Below are 10,851 nucleotides of genomic sequence, written 5' to 3' on the forward strand. Positions count from 1 at the left end.
AGCTTAAGGTGGATTTTGCAGGTAAGCTCTATTTCTACACAAAGAGGGTTGGCTGAGAATGGACTGATGTGTTCATTTCTACCCCAAACTTTCAGAAAGCCTTTTCACAGGTGCTGTTGAAAAGTTACTCGTTTGCAGTAGTGGAAGGACAAAATGATTCTTGCAAAATACTGTTTCATCTCCCTTTGTTTAGGGACTGAAAATGCAGATATTTGGCAAAAATAAAGAGGGTGTGATTGTCCAGCTCTTGATGGCAGTGCAGTGAACTGTTTAGGGCAAGGACTAAAATGCATATAGGAAAGAGATGTCTACCAGAAGAAAGCTTGCATCTAGTTAGTTTCAAGAAGCTAACAAGATGCTTTGGTTAGTTTAAAGATGCCTCAGTTAGTTTAGAGAAGTTTTCAAGATGGTCCTGAAGACCATCATATTTGATGGCACCAGATGTAAAAAACTCCACTGATGTTGTAATGTCTGAGTGTGTACATGTGTTTGTTTTGCAGCTAGAACAGTTTAACTATCAGAAAACTGTCACATCCCACTCTGCCCAGTCAGGGTCACACACCTACCAGGAACCATCTTCAGAGCCCCCCCAAAAAAGGCATTTCCAGGATCAGTGTGGTGTGGGTGGAAGAGAAAGCAGCAAGTGAGGGTCAGAGGGTTCTTGTGCCTGCAAAAGGCTTTATCAGATAAAGTGGATCACTTTTTCCACACTTTTATTCTGCTTGTGTGTTCAGCCTTCAACTGCACAAACCTGGATGCACCAGTGGTGGATGCCACTCTCAGGGGTCCCAATCAGTGGGCACTGTCTGGGACCAGTGCTGGAACATGAGAACAGAAAAAAGGAGGAAGGTGGAGGTCCTTTGGGTTCCTTTGTTCTCAGGAAGCTTTGATGTTAACCCCAAATCCAGGTCAGTCTCATGAGAATGATCTAAGCTGCAATTTATCTGGAACATGTAATATCCATAACAATTCTCCAGAAAGCTTTACCTGCTGTTCAGGCTTCAGGTTCCCAAGACTTCCTGCTTCTGGTGAAGTCCTGGGAACTCCTAAAGCTGGTGTGACACCTCCTTCTCCTCCACCCCAGTGTTTTGTGTCCTATGTGAGCTGCACAGGACATGTCTCATATTGTCAACCTGTCACAGTTTGAGTCTGTTTCCTTAGGCTCAGATTACATTTAAGAGCAAGTGGAGGAGTTTCTGTCATAGGGAAGTCAGTGCTGTACCATCCTGATCAGCACACTCATGGAAGGCAAAGCTGAGACGCTAAAGCACATGTATGTGAAATAAAACTATGTCTGGAAAGCATTTCCTAAATTAAAGAAACACAGCATAGCAACCCATGCTGAAGGAAGCTTTTTGGATCCAAATTAGGATGACACAGGTGACACAACAGAGATTTTTTTAGGTGCAGACCTATGAGTGGCCCTGCATGCACAGACCCCTTTTCTCTCTTTGGGATGACCATTATTAGCACAGTATCTGACCAGCCCAAATTCAAGTGGTGTGTGGGTCTGTTTGGTTACTGAAGATCTGTTTGGCAGCTCTGGTTGAATGTCCTTGAATAATCCTGCTGGCACTGGGTGTTGGAGAGTTTGAGGCTTTAGAAACTTTTAGATCAAGTTTACTCTTGTTAAATAAACAATGAATATTGATTAGATCATATGATAACCCAACAGAGCACTCTCAAATACTGCAGGTCTCCAGAGTTCATTTTTATGTATTTATATTCTCAGAATGCCTTCAAATGGTGCTTTGGTGAAAGACATGCTAGATTTTTTACTTATGAAGTTCTATATACTTTCATATGCATGGACCTGTGCACACAGATAGGAGGATTTTCAAGACTGCTTAAAGGATTTGGATACTCACATTGTTTGCTTTAATTGGAGACTTGAATCCCTTAGGCAGATTTAAAACTCTTAACCATAATTCTTTTTATATCTTAGTATATTGGGGTATGACTTTTTCAATGTTAAAATAATTTCTAAGTGCTCTTTTCTTGCTGCCATGATATAAAAAAATGAGTTCAAGTGGAATTTTAAGAAGCAATTGTTTTTTTAGACACATTAGTTTATTTTACTCATTTGTTGTTTTGTTTACTGAGGAAGCTCTTAAATCACAGTCTGTTTATATTTTGTGCTGAGCAGAGTAGCAAAGTGTTTGTTTGGACTAAGCCTACACATCTATAAAGGCCTTTCATTATCATTATTTGTGCAGCTTAAATGTCCTGGAAGGGTTTTCTCATTTAAATCTCCGAGCAGTGGAGTTGTGCCTGTGGCTCAGATGTATGTCAGGAGAGCACCCTATGGCCCTGCCAAGTGCAGCAGGCAGGAGCAGGTTTGAGGAGCAGGGTGAGCTCTGTGCAGAGTGCAGTGGGTGAAAGGCTGCAGAGCTCTGTTTGCCCGCCTGCCGAGCGGGAAGCTCTCAATTGCTGTCCCAGCAGGAAGGGGGAAGCACAGCCTGTCTCTGTGCTGCTTCCCAAGGCTGTCCCATCCATCCCAGTGCCTTCCCAGCTGCTCTGCTGCTGTGAAACCCTCGGGGGAGGCCAGTGCAAGCAGCGGAAGCAGCAGTGGGCAGTGCACCCCAGGCTCCTTGCGCTGTCTGCAGCCCTACCCAGCTCAGCCCAGGCTGAGAGTTGCCTTTCTGAGCTGCCTGGATGATGGAGATGAGCTGGTGCACTGCAGAGTGCTGGAGCAGAGTGGGGAAAAACCAGCCCATCCCCAGACCTGACCTGGATCTCATTGCCAATCTTCTGTTTGTTTGACTTCTAGTTTAGGGCAACATATTCCTGTTTCACTCCCACCAAGGAAAGGATTTCCTTGGGAGTAACATGTTGAAATAAACAGAACTCAGGAATTTGCTTATTCTCAGAGTGAGCAAGGCACTGACTGTGCTTTAGGCACACATAAAAGAAGATGCAACTCAATAGTTTTAGACTGTTTTTACTTTGCCTTACCCATGCATGTTGAAATGCCAAGGACCTCAGATTTTGGGTTGTTTGCAAGTGCTGGAAATGGTTCAGGTGTTTTGTTAAAGAAAATACTCACTTGTCCCCAGCAGTTTGTTGAAGGAGCTTTCCCCCCATTTTCTCTCCAGCTGAGTTAACTCAGAGCTGACAGTCCAGGTTCCTGGAAGGATCACATGCCCTGCAGCTGTTCCTGTGACTGCAAGAGCTGGGAACTCCCATGGAGCACCAGCACCTTCTCCTGCACTCATTTTTGGTTCTTCAATTGTAGCCTGGCACGTGGCCCTGGTGACACTCAAGGGGAGCTGTGGCTGTCCCCAGTGTCTGTGGTCCCTGCCATGAGTGCAGTCCCCTCTGCAGGGCTTGCTCTGCCAGGCTCAGGGTGTGCCCCCTTTGCACACTTGCAGACACACTCTGCTTTGACTCTGGTCGAGCAGGAGTGGCCACAGAGCAGGCTGGAGGCATCAGCCCCATCCCCAGGGCCCTGCTCCCTCCGTGCCTGCAGCAGGAGCAGCCCCATGTCCTGCCAGGGGCATGAGGAGTGGCCAGCAGGGTCTGCTCTGGGTGAGGGCTGGAAGCACCTGCAGCACATACAGGAGTGACAGCTCGTGGCTGCTTCCATCATCCTTCAGTTACTCATCTACCACTCATGCCTCCTCAGGAGAGGCCTGGGAGCTGCTGGGGGACACACTGGGTGACAGTAGCTGGGTGTGCAAGCTGCACATCACACCCTGGGGGGATAAGTTGCTTGCAGGCCACGAGCTGTGAATGGATGCTGACCCTGTGCAGACCCAGCTGGGGGTGGACAGTCACCAGGTCACCAGCCTGAGACCAAACACCACCACTGGACCAGAGATGCATGCCAGGCATGTGAAGAGCAGCTGCACAGGCTGTGAGGGTATGAAAGCTCAGGGATCCCTTTGCTGGGGGTCCCTCTCCAGAGGCTGTCGTTGCTGTACCACAATTAAAATACTTCAAGGAACCAGATATTTGAAATTCTGCTATGGGAAAGCCAGGGTGGGGGTGGTGACTGTGTGAGTAGTGTGTGTATGGAGTCAAGTGGGGCACCTGTCAGTTCACTGGAGCTGCCCAGTTTGGGGTGATGTGAGTGAGACTCAGAGTGGCTCCCAAATAGACAGAGCAGCTTCCTTAACAGTGAGACAGGCATACTACCATGTCATCCTTTGCTATTTTTCCATGGGCACAGGGCAGCCTGTGAGATATCCAAAAGGACCTTTTGGAGATCCATTGTGAAATCCCATGATCACTGATTTTAAAACACCCAACAGAACCTACCACCATTTAATAAACTATCACTGCTGATCTGGTCCTGCCATTTGTAGACAGTATAGACATTCTTTGTGAATTACAGACTAAATACTAAGCCAAACAATGTGCTTCCATCTGGAGCTTTACACTTCTGCTTCTTGCTTTCATCAGTTTGCTCAACTGGGCAAGGGAGCCGAGTGCAGAAACTGATTTTCTCTGGAAAAAAATTAGCAATCTACTTAATGCTGGAACAATGCCTTCTGACTAGCTGTCAGGGTCTTCAGCTGGTTTGAGTGTAGCTTATTCCAGACCATGATGCTTTGTATGTTATGGTGCATGTCCTCAGCCTCACCCTTCCATTGTGCATCTTACCTGACATCCTGCTCCTGGGACTTGCAATCGTTCATTTGGAATTAAAAATGAAACAAATCACCTTAGATCATTTATGTGTAAAGCTGGGAACAGTACTGGGTAGAGAAACAGCTTTTGGTTTATTGAATATCCTGGTGACATGCTGCAGAAAGCCCAGCAAGCTGTGTGTGTAAAACATGCACAGTGTGTAAATAGAAGCTTACAAGACAGAATGTTTTAAAGTGAAATTGCTGCAGTATGAGACAAACCCCAGAAGCTTGAAGGGACAATGTCAGTCTGAGTTTGGGGGATTGTTAGTAGTCACTGGAGAGGTCACAGATAGAAAGAAAATGTGATCATATGGAAACAGCAGGTGGACCAAGCCCAGCTGCACCCTCTCCATGCCCAGAGCAGCATGTTGGGCAGATGGGCTCAGTCTGTGGCACAGGGAGCCTGCACCAGCTCCTAGGAAGCCCAGGGGCTGTAATGAGCTGCAGAGGGCTGTGGTGTGACAGGGTGTGACAATGGCACCATATCCCCTCTCCTCTCCCTGCTAGCCTTGTCACATCCAGAGCTGCCTCCTGCCCTGTCCTGCCAGGTGCAGGGCTCTGGCTGGCGGAGGTGGAGGACGGCAGTGCCTCGGCAGCCAGGCACACTGTGGGTTATCCAGGCACACTGTGGGTTATCCAGGCACACTGTGGGTTATCCAGGGGACACTGTGGGTTATCCAGGCACACTGTGGGTTATCCAGGCACCCTGTGGGTTATCCAGGCACACTGTGGGTTATCCAGGCACACTGTGGGTTATCCAGGGGACACTGTGGGTTATCCAGGCACACTGTGGGTTATCCAGGGGACACTGTGGGTTATCCGGGCACACTGTGGGTTATCCAGGGGACACTGTGGGTTATCCAGGCACACTGTGGGTTATCCAGGCACACTGTGGGTTATCTGGGCACACTGTGGGTTATCCGGGCACACTGTGGGTTATCCAGGCACACTGCTGGGCTGTGGGTTTTCCAGGCACACTGTGGGTTATCCAGGCACACTGTGGCTTATCCAGGGGACACTGTGGGTTATCCAGGCACACTGTGGGTTATCCAGGCACACTGTGGGTTATCCAGGGGACACTGTGGGTTATCCAGGCACACTGTGGGTTATCCAGGCACCCTGTGGGTTATCCGGGCACACTGTGGGTTATCTGGGCACACTGTGGCCTATCCAGGCACACTGTGGCTTATCCAGGCACACTGTGGCTTATCCAGGCACACTGCTGGGCTGTAGGTTTTCCAGGCACACTGTGGGTTATCCGGGCACACTGTGGCTTATCCAGGCACACTGTGGGTTATCCGGGCACACTGTGGGTTATCCAGGCACACTGTGGCTTATCCAGGGGACACTGTGGCTTATCCAGGCACACTGTGGCTTATCCAGGCACACTGTGGGTTATCCAGGCACCCTGTGGGTTATCCGGGCACACTGTGGGTTATCCAGGCACACTGTGGGTTATCCGGGCACACTGTGGCTTATCCAGGCACACTGTGGGTTATCCGGGCACACTGTGGCTTATCCAGGCACACTGTGGGCCATCCAGGCACACTGTGGCTTATCCAGGCACACTGCTGGGCTGTGGCTGCAATGCTGGCCCTGTGTGGCATGCAGGCTGTCTGCATTCCTGCACAGGGGACTTGCAGCCACCATCTCATCCTGAGTGCTTTAATCCTGCAAGAGTGCATGATAGGACACTTGGCACGTGAGACAGAGGTATCTCCTCTGAAACTTCTCTAATTCCAGTGTCCTCCAGGGTTTTGCACTGGGGCAGGACTCATCCTGCTCAAGATGCTTCTAACACAGCCAGTCTGCTGGTTTGATAGGTTTGTTGTCAGAGAAACTCCCTGCTCTGAGGTGGAGGGATTACCTCCTGATTGCCAGAGACTGCTTGGAGCAGCTTTGTGTGCTGTGCCAAGCCAGTGCCTGGGGACACAGCCCTACAGCCAGGTGAGGCACCAGAAGGTTCCTCAGAGCACCAGGGTCTGGAGCCAGATCTGTGTGTGAGCCATGGGCTGCAAGGCCACTGTGGCTTTTTGTGCCTGCCAGTTCATTGCCAGGCTGAGGGTGACTCCCCTGGTCTTGGCTTGCCAGCTTTGAGATGGCTGAACCCCACAGAAATGCCCAAGCAGGTGGCATCTTCCAAGGCCTCAGGCTGAGGGGACAGAGGCAGGCAGAGCAGCAGTGGCCCGTGGAGGTGGGTGTGGGTGGGTGCACGCCCTGGGTGCAGCAGGGCTGGGGCTGTGGGCTGCCTGCTGCTGCTGGAGAGGAGCTCCAACCCTTTGGCAGCACCAGCGATGGGAGAGCCCCTGCTCCAGGGAGACTGCAAAATGGATTTGGCAGAAGCAGAAGCACAGCATGCTAAATGTGCTAAGCCAAACCAGCTTTGCTGTGTGGATTGTTTTTTCTCACAAGCCATCAAACAAACATCACTTTGGGGCCTGAGCAGAAGCTGGGAATTCCTCTTCTGTTCCTGCCTTTCCCCTGCTTGTCCATTCCTCACTTGTCCTGCCCATTGCAGGATCCCACAGGGCCCCCAGAGCTGCTGTGGAAAAATGCATTGAGGCTCCGTGGGGCCCGGCTCGATGGCCCCAGGGGATGGAGGGCTGGGACTGCCGGGGGAACTGCGGCTGAGGCACAGCCTGGCACGCTGGGGCCTGAGTGTACCTCTCCGTGGGGCTGCCCATGCAGCAGAGACTTCCTAAAGCCATCTAGACGGTGTTTTAAAAACAAGTATTGCAAAGCATTGCCTTCCTCTAGCTAGCGGGGGAAAAAAACTATTCTGGTCTCGCATGTGTCTCAAGTGGAAAATTTCAGCTGAACTGATTCCGGCTGGCGGGGTTAAGGGAGGTGAGGCCCAGCTGCCTCTGGCTCTGCAGCACGCACGGACGGACGGACGGACGGACAGACAGCTCCGCAGGAGCCCGTGCTGCCACGCGGGCAGGGCTGGGTCTGGCAGCGGCTCCGCTGGGAGAAAGGAAACCTTTCCCAGGGGAGCGCAGGGGTTGGGATGCAGCCGCTGTTACCGCCTGCGAATAATCCATCCCAGCCCTCCAGGTACCGGGGCGCCTTTCCATCTTGTCCCCGTCTTGTCCCCAGCTGCAGCCACTGCCCTCGGGGCAGCCCATGGCGGGCAGCGGCAGGGGCGCTGCGGCGGGGGCAATCCCTTGTCCTGCAGGAATGACAGGGGAATGTCAGCCTTGAGCGCCGGCCTTGGAGCCGCGCCAGGGGAGCTCGTCCCGGGCCAGGGGAGCGGCGTGGAGCCGGCGAGGGCGAGCGCGGCTGGAGAGGGGCTGCCCGCTCCTCACCCTTCCCTCAGCGCTCATAGCCCAGGACCTCGGGGGGCTGGGAAATTGCAGTTCAGGTGTGCGTTGTTGAAAATAGTAGTGATGTGTTGAAATCGCAACTTTTAATGGGAATGTTCGTACGTTTGAGGGAGACCGAGTCGCCTGGTCCTGTACCCTGTCAGTCCCCATCCTCACATGGAACAGGAAGTTTTCGATCCTCAGGCTGCTCCAAAGAAGGGGTTTTCCAGCCAGCCCTACCCACAGCCCCTGCCAGCACAGCCCCATGAGGACCAGCAGCGCTTATCAGGGCTGTGGTACAGCCAGGGGGGACAGGGGGTTTGTGATCCCGTGTCACACGCTCGCCGGGAAATTCTGTGGGGAGAGCGCCGGGATGCCTTTGGTTCAGCCATTAGGTCAGCCCAGGCTGCCCAGGGCGGGGAAATCCTGCGGGAAAGGATGCCGACAGCCTGTCCGGGCGGCCCTTGGCACTGCCTAGCACATCTTCCCCCACCCGCCGCTCCGGGGCCATTTGGGGAGCGCTCGGCGCCTGACGTGGCGCCCGGAGCGTTTGGCGAGCGGCCGCGGCTCCCGGCGCGCCCAGCCCGGGACGGGGCGGAGCGGGGCAGGGCTGGGCTGGAGAGGGGCAGGGCTGGGACGGGGCTGGGCTGGAGCAGGGCAGGGCAGAGCTTTCCCTCCTCCCCACAGCACGCAGAGGCTCCGGGCGGGCGCTGGAGCTCCCTGCTGGCCGCAGCTCCCGCGCCACCGGGACCCGCCCGCTGCCCCAAGGCAGGACCCGCACCGGGGCTCCCTGGGGCTCCGACGGGATGTTACTGGGAGGAGGGTGTCCCATCACTGCTGCCTAGAACATCCCCGACTCCAGCAAGCGACTGACAAGGGAGCTGTAGTGCACAGCTCCTCTCTGCTTCATCACCTCCATGGGAAAGGTGGAATAAAACTCCTGACACGCACAGCTGAGGGGTTTGCTTAAGGGTACGAAGAAAGGAGTTCAGAGAGTTGAACAAAACGTACAGTCAGGATTTAAATGCAAATTCTCGGGCCTGAATTCTCTCCCCTCTTTGACTGATATGAAGGAGTTGTCCTGTATTGACATGACACAGTAGCACAGGTGGTGCTACACGATGCTCATTTGACAGATTGGGCTCTGTGCTACTGCCCAATGCAGCATACAAGCATGTCAAGAGAACATTAAAAGAACTATATTTAACAGAACTTATGGGAAGCAACTGGCTGACGATGGGGGACCAGGCCCTGCTGCCACATCTGAACTCAGGCTGACAAACACAGTTGGTTTTGTCCTGTGAGCCAAGAGGGTAATCGTGCTAACGCCCCTAATTCAGCTCAAAGACTGTGCAGTCACAAAGAGATGAAAACATAAAGGGAAACAAGGTTGCAAATAAAGTGAATAAAGCTTATTCCTCCAAGCATAAGGGCTGTAAGAGGAAGAATCCCCAGCCTTCCCATTTCTGTGAAAGAACCAGCTCTTAGGGAATAGCCCTGGAGTTCTGCATTAGAGACCTTTTACCTGCCTTCCCTTGGCAGTCCCTCTGCCAGTACCACAGACACTCCCACTCCCCTCAGCAGTGGAGTGAACAGATCATGCTTTTCCCTAAAACTCAGAGCAAGTACTTGGTGCACTCAACTCTCACATAAAAAAGGAATAACTAGTGATAAACTGATGAATTACATGCTACTACTTAGTTCAGATTTTAATAAAGGGATGAAATACAATCTCAGCAAACAAGTCTGTAGTCAGTGCAGTAATTCCAGCAAAAGGAAAAATTAGGTAACATCTGACATGCTCCTGCAGTACTGTGGCAGTCACAGGTACTTTCTCCTTCAGTTATGATCAGGCCAGTTAATCCATCTTTGGTACATACCCTATTCCTCCTCCTGGCTCCTTGCAGCAGTCAGCTGGCACTGCCAGCACCCAGAGCCCCTCCCATGGGCAGCCACTGCCACCCTAGCTGGCATCCAGGCTGCATTTGCTTTCCAGCTGCTGCCCAAGGCCTTAGCAAAGTCCTGAGAGCATCCCCCCTCCTCCCCTCACAGACAACGAGACTCACAAGGTACAGTCACAGTTCAGTAAGATCAGTCTGGATCAGAGCAAGGGCAGTTGCCTGGCTACCAAGGATTAAAAGCTGTTTTCTATCCCAAGATGTTTTTTTGGGGGTGTTTTTTTTGTTCAAACCTGAGACATAGACAACTCCACACACCCCTCCCTATTCCCCCTCACCCTGCCCCCCCCCCACACCAAAAAAAGAAAAAGCAGAAACAAGAGTACATAGGAAACAGCAAAATATCCAGTGGTGGATCCAGGGCACCCACTTTTATTCTGATCCAATGTAAGCCAGTTGTGCAGCTGCTTGGGCACACAATGAAAAGTTGGAACCACTTCCTCCCGTTCCTAAGAAGTAACCGGCAGCACCAGTACCACACCTTGTCTGGGCCCACAGCCCTGGATCTTCCTCAGGAAATGGAATGCAGGCTGCAGGGCTGTATCAGGGAAGTGTTCAGGCCAAAGCAGGCAGGGCTGTTTGCCATGCACCACCACATCATCACACAGTGAAGCACTGTCTGAGCTCTGTCAGACACCCCAGCTCCTGCCACAGCCTCAGCAAGCAGGAGGGGCTGTGACTGGCTAGTGAGCACAACAGGACTCCATCACTTCCAAGTACTCTACAGAAATCATCCAGCTTTCATATTTTGTAAAAATTCTGAACTGCAGTTACAACAAACAGCAGCACATAGCAAATCAAACTGAAATACATCCTGTGTTCAGACTCCAGGTTGGCTTTAATGGCAGACTGTCTTCAAGTACAGCAAGTATATTCCTGCTCTAACCACTGCTGCATTTATAAAGAACTTGTTCTTTACTTATTTGTAAGTTAACAAACTTTTAAAGACTGCATGAC

The sequence above is a fragment of the Oenanthe melanoleuca genome, chromosome 2, assembly GCF_029582105.1.
Source record: "Oenanthe melanoleuca isolate GR-GAL-2019-014 chromosome 2, OMel1.0, whole genome shotgun sequence".
Taxonomy (NCBI): Eukaryota; Metazoa; Chordata; class Aves; order Passeriformes; family Muscicapidae; genus Oenanthe; species Oenanthe melanoleuca.